Consider the following 8474-nt stretch of genomic DNA (forward strand, 5'->3'; position numbering starts at 1 on the left):
CAGTGGGCTCTCATGGAGCCTCACAGATGTGCAGAGCATTGTTGAGACTCCCCAACACCAAACTTAGAGTTTGGATATGGGAGTTCAACACCAAACTTAGAGTTTGGTTGTGGCCTCCCAACACCAAACTTAGAGTTTGGCTGTGGGGGCTTTGGTTGACTCTGCTTTGAGAAAAGCTTTTTCTGCTTCCTCTCCATGGATGCAGAGAGAGATCCTTGAGTTGTAAACACAAGTTGTCCTTATTTAATTAAAGGATCAATTCTCCTCTGTCCACATCAATCACAGCTCTTGCTGTGGCTAGGAAAGGTCTTCCTAGGATGATGGATTCATCCTCTTCCTTTCCAGTATCCAGGACTATGAAATCAGCAGGGATGTAAAGGCCTTCAACCTTTACTAACACGTCCTCTACTTGTCCATAAGCCTGTTTTCTTGAATTATTTGTCATCTCTAATGAGATTTTCGCAGCTTGCACCCCATAGATTCCCAGTTTCTCTATTACAGAGAGGGGCATGAGGTTTATCCCTGAACCAAGGTCACACAGAGCCTTAAAGATCATGGTGCCTATGGTACAAGGTATTATGAACTTTCCAGGATCCTGTCTCTTCTGAGGCAATGTCAGTTGATCCAGATCACTTAGTTCATTAGTGAACAAGGGAGGTTCATCTTCCCAAGTCTCAATACCAAACAATTTGGCATTCAGCTTCATGATTGCACCAAGAAACTTGGCAGTTTGCTCTTCAGTAACATCCTCATTCTCTTCAGAAGAGGAATACTCATCAGAGCTCATGAATGGCTTAAGGAGGTTCAATGGAATCCCTATGGTCTCTAGATGAGTCTCAGATTCCTTTGGTTCCTCAGAGAGAAACTCCTTATTGATCACTGGGCGTCCTAGGAGGTCTTCCTCCTTGGGATTCACGTCCTCCTCTCCCTCATTGGGTTCGGCCATTTTGGTTATGTCAATGGCCTTACACTCTCCTTTTGGATTCTCTTCTGTATTGCTTGGGAGAGTGCTAGGAGGGATTTCAGTGATCCTTTTACTCAGCTGGCCCACTTGTGCTTCCAAATTTCTAATGGAAGACCTTGTTTCATTGATGAAACTCACAGTGGCCTTAGATAGATCAGAGACTAAATTTGCTAAGCTAGATGGATTCTGCTCAGAATTCTCTGTCTGTTGCTGAGTGGATGATGGAAAAGGTCTATTATTGTTAAACCTGCTTCTTCCACCATTATTAAAGCCTTGTTGAGGCTTTTGATCCTTCCATGAGAAATTTGGATGATTCCTCCATGATGGATTATAGGTAGGGGTGTGCATGGTTTAGTTTTTCTATAAACTGAACTGAAACTGCACTAAATCATTTTAAATGGTTTAGAAACTGAACCAAACTGCTTTGTCACATATGAAACTGGTTCTAAACCAGTTTATAATAGAGTGCACCAGTTTAAACCAGTTCATAAAAATAAAACTGGTTTTAATTAAAAAAACCAGTTTAAACTGGTTTATAGGCTAAAACTAGTTTTCACACTCTCCATCTTTCTTTCTCTCTCTCCCCACTCTCTCTCTCCCCTCTCACTCTCTCTCCTCTCCCTCTCTCTCTCTCCTTCTCTCTCTCCCTCCCTCCTCCTTCTCTCTCTCCCTCTCTCTCCCAGTCTCCCTCTCTCCCCCTCTCTCTCCCTCTCTCTCTCTCTTCCTCTCTCTTTCTCTCTCTCTCTCTCCTTTCCCTCTTCCGCTCTCTCTCTCTTCTTCCATCCCTTTCTCCTTCTCTCCCTCTCTCTCCTTTCTCTCTTTTTTCTCTCTCTTCTTCTCTCCCTCTCTCTCCTTTCTCTCTTTCTTTCTCTCTCTTCTTCTCTCCCTCTCTCCCCTCCTTTCTCTCTCTCCTTCCTCTCTATTTTCCTTTTCCCTCTCTCTCCTCCTTCCCCTCTTTCTCCCCTCCCCTCTCTTTGTCTTCCTCTCTCTCTCTCTATCTCTCTCTCTTTCTCTCTCCCTTTTCTCCCTCTCTCCTTCTCTCCCTCCTCTCTCTCTCTCTCCTTCTCTCTCTCTCTCTCTCTCTCTCTCTCTCTCTCTCTCTCTCTCTCTCCCTCTCCCTCCACTCTTTTCCTCTTCTCTCTAACTCCCCTTCTTTCTCCCCCTCCCTTTCTTTGTCTTCCCCTCTCTCTCTCTCCACCTTTTTTTTTCTCTCTCTCTTTCCCTCTCTCCCTATCTCCATCTCTCTCTCCCTCCTCTCTCTCTCTCTCTCTCTCTCTCTCTCCCCTGCCCCTCTTTCTTCCCCTTCCCTTTCTTTCTCTCTCCTTTTCTCCCTCTCTATCCCTTTCTCTCGTTTCTCTCTCTCCCATATCCCTCTCTCTCTGTCTCTCACTCCCTCTCTCTTCCATTTCTCTCTCTCTCTCTCTCTCCCCTCTCTTTCTTTCTGTCTCTCTCAATTTTTCTCCCGCTCTTTCTTCCTCCTTCTCTCTTTCCTTGCGCTCTTTTTTTCCCCTCTCTTCTCTCTCTCCTCTCTCTCCTCCTCCTCCTCTCTCTCCTCTTCTCCTCTCTCTCTCTCCTCCTTCTCTCTCTTATTGGAGAAAGAGGAGAGAAAGAGAAGAGGATATAGAGTGAAAAAAGGATGAGAGAGAAATAGAAAAGAGAAAAAGGAAGGAGAGAAAGAGACTAAAGAGAGAGATGAAGGAGAAAAAAGAGAGAGAAAAGGAGAGAGAAAGAAGGGAAGGAGAGAGAAATAAGGGAAGGAGAGAGAGGAATGGGAGAGAGAAATAAAAAAGAGAAAAAATGAGAGAGAGGGCAGAGAGGAGAGAAACAAAAGGGAAAGAGGGAAAAGAGAAAGAGAGAGAGAGAGAGAAGGGGAAGGGAGGGAGAGAGAGAGAAGGGGATGGGAGGGGGAGAGGGGAGAAAGGAAAGAGAGGGAGAGAGAGAGAGAGAGAGAGAGGAGGGGGAGAAAGAAAAGGAGAGAGAGAGAGAAAGAAAGAGGGGAGGAGGAGAGAGAGAGGAGGGAGAGGTGAGAGAGAAAAAAAGGGAGAGAAAGAGAGAGAGAGAGGAAGAGAGAGAAGAAGGAAGGGGGAGGGAGAGGGGGAGAGAGAGAAAGAGATAAGAGGGGGAGAGAGAGGGGGAATGGAGGGAGAGGGAGAAAGAGGAGGGGGAAAGAAAGAGAGAGAGAGAGAAGAAAGAGGGGAGGGGAGAGAGAGGAGGGAGAGAAGAGAGAGAGGAAGAGAGAGGGGAAGGAAGGGAGAGGGAGAGGGGAAAAAGGAGAGAGAGAGAGAGAGAGAGAGAGAGAGAGAGAAAAGAGAGAGAGGGGGGAGAGAGAGAAGGAGAGGAGGAGAGAGAAAAAGAGAGAGACAAAGAGGGGGGGGAGAGAGAGAAAGAGAGAGAGATAGAGAAGGGAGAGAAGGAAGAAAGGGAAAAAGAGAGAGAGAGAGAGAGAAGGGAGAGAGGCGGGGGAGAAAGAGGAGAAGAAGAGAGAGAGGAAGCAAGAGGGGAGGGAGGGAGAGAGAGAGAGGAGGGAGAGGAGAGAGAGAAAAAAAGGGGGAGAGAGAGGGGAGGAGAGAGAAGAAGGAAGGGGGAAGGAGAGGTAGAGAGGGGAGAGAGAGGAAAAAGAGGGAGAGGGAGAAAAAGGAAGGAGGTGAGAGAGAGAGAGGGAGAGGAGAGAGTGAGAGATGGGAAGGGAGATGGAGAGAGAGAGAGAGAGAGAGAGAGAGAGAAAGAAAGGGGAGAGAGAGAGAGAAGGGAGAAAGAGAAAGAAAGAGTATGTAAAATTAATTTTGGAGTTTAAATAAAACCAGTTTTAATTTGGTTTAAAACTAAACTGAACCATAAAAACTGGTTTTTAATAAACTGGTTTTTCATAAAAACTATGGTTTCAGTTTAGTTTTTTATTTAAAAAAACTGGTTTATTTAAAACAGTTTCAGTTCAGTTTCCATTCAGTTCAGTGAAACCAGTTTTTTTGCACACCCCTAATTATAGGTGTTTCCATAAGGTTCACCTAAGTAATTCACCTCTGCTATTGCAGGGTTTTCAGGATCATAAGCTTCTTCTTCATAAGAAGCCTCTTGAGTACTGTTGGATGCAGCTTGCACTCCATTCAAACTCTGAGAAATCATATTGACTTGCTGAGTCAATATTTTGTTCTGAGCCAATATGGCATTCAGAGTATCAACTTCAAGAACTCCCTTCTTCATAGGCGTCCCATTATTCACAGGATTCCTTTCAGAAGTGTACATGAACTGGTTATTTGCAACCATGTCAATGAGTTCTTGAGCTTCTGCAGGCGTTTTCTTTAGGTGAATGGATCCACCTGCAGAAGTATCCAATGACATCTTTGATAACTCAGACAGACCATCATAGAATATATCCAGGATGGTCCATTCTGAAAGCATGTCAGAAGGACATTTTTTGGTCAACTGTTTGTATCTTTCCCAAGCTTCATAGAGGGATTCACCTTCTTTCTGTCTGAAGGTTTGAACATCCACTCTAAGCTTGCTCAGCTTTTGAGGAGGAAAGAACTTGGCTAAGAAAGCCGTGACCAGCTTATCCCAAGAGTTCAGGCTATCTCTGGGTTGAGAATCCAACCACACTCTAGCTCTGTCTCTTACAGCAAAAGGGAAAAGCATGAGCCTGTAGACTTCAGGATCTACTCCATTAGTCTTAACAGTATCACATATCTGCAAGAATTCAGTTAAGAACTGAAAAGGATCTTCAGATGGAAGTTCATGAAACTTGCATTTCTGCTGCATCAGAGAAACTAGCTGAGGTTTCAGCTCAAAATTGTTTGCTCCAATAGCAGGAATGGAGATGCTTCTTCCATGTAAATTGGAATTAGGTGCAGTAAAGTCACCAAGCATTCTCCTTGCATTATTGTTGTTGGGTTTGGCTGCCATCTCCTTTACTTGTTCGAAATTTTCAATAAGATTGTCTCTGGATTGTTGTAATTTAGCTTCTCTTAGTTTTCTCTTCAGAGTCCTTTCAGGTTCTGGATCAGCTTCAACAAGAATGCCTTTTTCTTTGTCCCTGCTCATAAGAAAGAGAAGAGAAAAAGAAAAGAAGAGGAATCCTCTATGTCACAGTAAAGAGGTTCCTTATTGTTAGTAGAAGAAGAAAAGGAATAGGGGTGAAGAAGAATGAAGAATCCAAACACAAGGGTAAGGATAGGAGCAGTGATGTGAGATGAAGAGAAGTGTTAGTAGATGAATAAATAAATAGAAGGGGATGAGAGGAGGAGAGAATTTTCGAAAATAATTTTTGAAAAAGAGTTAGTGATTTTCGAAAATGGTTTTTGAAAAAGGTTAGTATTTTTTTTCAAATAGAAAATAAAATAATTAGTTAATTAAAAAGAAATTTTTGAAAAAGAGAGAAGATATTTTCGAAAAATGAGAGAGAGAGAGAGAGAGAGAGTTAGTTAGGTAGTTTTGAAAAAGATAAGAAACAAACAAAAAGTTAGTTAGTTAGTTGAAACAAATTTGAAAATCAATTTTTTGAAAGGGATAAGATAAGAAGATATTTTTGAAAAGATATGATTTTTAAAATCACAATTAATGACTTGATTCACAAGAAATCACAAGATATGATTCTAGAACTCAAAGTTTGAATCTTTCTTAACAAGAAAGTAACAAACTTGAAATTTTTGAATCAAAACATTAATTGATGATGTTATTTTCGAAAATTATGATATAAAAATAAGAAAAAGATTTTTGAAAAATATTTTTAGAGTTTTTGAAAATAACTAAGAAAAATGAAAAAGATTTGATTTTTGAAAAGATTTTGAAAAAGATAAGATTTTCAAATTGAAAATTTGATTTGACTCATAAGAAACAACTTGATTTTTAAAAATTTTTGAAAAATTCAACTCAATTTTCGAATTTGATGAGAGAAAAAGGGGAAGATATTTTTTTGATTTTTGAATTTTGAATGATGAGAGAGAAAAATTAAAACATCATTTTCATGTTTTTCTCTTTTATTTTTGAATCAAAACAAGGAATGCATGCAAGAACACTATGAATGTCAAGATGAACACCAAGAACACTATGAAGATCATGATGAACATCAAGAACATATTTTTGAAAAATTTTTAATGCAAAGAAAACATGCAAGACACCAAACTTAGAATTCTTTAATGCTTAAACACTAAGAATTCAAGAATGCATATGAAAAACAAGAAAAGACACAAAACATGCAAATGCAAAGATCAAACAAGAAAACTTACCAAGAACAACTTGAAGATCATGAAGAACACTATGAATGCATGATTATTTTCGAAAAAATGCAAGATGCACATGCAATTGACACCAAACTTATAACATGACTCAAGACTCAAACAAGAACACAAAAAATATTTTTGATTTTTATGATTTTCTAATTTTTTTGTATTTTTTTTCGAAAATTATTTGAAAAACAAAAATAAGGATTTCAAAATCTTTAATATGAATTCCAGGAATCTTGTGCTCTTTAGTCTAAAGCTCCAATCAAAGGGTCAGACATGGCTTAATAGCCAGTCAAGCTTTAGAATGGATTTACATCCATTGAGGTGATTAGTTGAAGACCAATCCCAAAGGAGTTTGGGTATGGCTTTTCAGCCAGATAGGATTCAACATGTTACCATGAAACTCTAGAATTCATTCTTGAAAGTTTTGAAGCCATAGAATAATTTATTTTTGAAAACATTTTTATTTTAAAATTTTTTTTCGAAAACAAAGGAGAAAATTTTGAAAGATTTTTGAAAAATTTTTGAAGAGAAAACAAAAAGAAAATTACCTAATCTGAGCAACAAGATGAACCGTCAGTTGTCCAAACTCGAACAATCCCCGGCAACGGCGCCAAAAACTTGGTGGACGAAATTGTGATTACACCTTGATTATGTAAAATTCATTGCTCTTTCTTTCCCTGGTAATGGCGCCAAAAACATGATGCCAATACCATGGTTCACAACTTCGCACAACTAACCAGCAAGTGCACTGGGTCGTCCAAGTAATACCTTACGTGAGTAAGGGTCGAATCCCACGGAGATTGTTGGTATGAAGCAAGCTATAGTCACCTTGTAAATCTCAGTCAGGCAGATATAAAATAGTAATGGGGTTTTCGAAAATAACTAATAGAATAAGGATAGAAATACTTATGTAAATCATTGGTGAGAATTTCAGATAAGCGTATGGAGATGCATTCGTTCCTCTGAACCTCCACTTTCCTGCTGTCTTCATCCAATCAATCTTACTCCTTTCTATGGCTAGCTTTATGTAAGGATGTCACCGGTGTCAATGGCTACTTTCGATCTCTCTCGGGAAAATGATCCAAATGCTCTGTCACAGCACGGCTAATCGTCTGGAGGCATCACCTTTGTCGTTGGTTGCATCCTATTCCTCATTGTGAAAATGGTCTGATGCGCTGTCACTGCATGGCTAATCATCTGGAGGTTCTCGATCATACTGGAATAGGATTTACTATCCTTTTGCGTCTGTCACTACGCCCAGCACTCGCGAGTTTGAAGCTCGTCACAGTCATTCAATCCCGGAATCCTACTCGGAATACCACAGACAAGGTTTAGACTTTCTGGATTCTCTTGAATGCCACCATCAATCTAGCTTATACCACGAAGATCCCAATATCTCGGACTCGGTCCCCTGTATTAGTAATCTAAGAGATATTCGTTCAATCGGAGGTAGAACGGGAGTGGTTGTTAGGCACGCGTTCATAGGGAATGATGATGATTGTCACGTTCATCACATTCAGGTTGAAGTGCGAATGAATATCTTAGAAGTGGAATAAGTTGAATTGAATAGAAAACAGTAGTACTTTGCATTAATCTTTGAGGAACAGCAGAGCTCCACACCTTAATCTATGGAGTGTAGAAGCTCTACCGTTAAAAATACATAAGTGAAAGGTCCAGGCATGGCCGAATGGTCAGCCCCTCTGATCTAAGAACCAGGCGTCCAAAGATGTCTAATACAATAGTAAAAGGTCCTATTTATAATAAACTAGCTACTAGGGTTTATAGAAGTAAGTAAATGATGCATAAATCCACTTCCGGGGCCCACTTGGTGTGTGCTTGGGCTGAGCTTGAGTGTTACAGGTGTAGAGTTCATTCCTGGAGTTGAACGCCAGTTTTGGTGCCAGTTTGGGCGTTGAACACCACTTTGCAACTTGTTTCTGGCGCTGGACGCCAGAATTGGGCAGAGAGCTGGCGTTGAAAGCCAGTTTGCGTCATCTAAACTTGGGCAAAGTATGGACTATTATATATTGCTGGAAATCCTTGGATGTCTACTTTCCAACGCAATTGAAAGCGCGCCATTTCGAGTTTTGTAGCTTTAGAAAATTCACTTTGAGTGCGGGGAGGTCAGAATCCAACAGCATCAGCAGTCCTTCTTCAACCTCTGAATCTGATTTTTGCTCAAGTCCCTCAATTTCAGCCAGAAAATACCTGAAATCACAGAAAAACACACAAACTCATAGTAAAGTCCAGAAATGTGAATTTAACATAAAAACTAATGAAAACATCCT

General features: G+C 40.5%; 1 non-coding gene across 1 annotated transcript; it reads left to right on the plus strand.

The window, feature by feature from the left end:
- The first annotated feature begins 4357 nt into the window (after nt 1-4357).
- On the plus strand, nt 4358-4465 carry LOC112752332 (small nucleolar RNA R71). The gene has a single exon (XR_003176774.1). It is a non-coding gene; the product is annotated as a small nucleolar RNA R71 (small nucleolar RNA).
- The last annotated feature ends 4009 nt before the right edge of the window (nt 4466-8474 follow it).

The sequence above is a fragment of the Arachis hypogaea genome, chromosome 15 (genome assembly GCF_003086295.3).
Source record: "Arachis hypogaea cultivar Tifrunner chromosome 15, arahy.Tifrunner.gnm2.J5K5, whole genome shotgun sequence".
Classification (NCBI taxonomy): domain Eukaryota; kingdom Viridiplantae; phylum Streptophyta; class Magnoliopsida; order Fabales; family Fabaceae; genus Arachis; species Arachis hypogaea.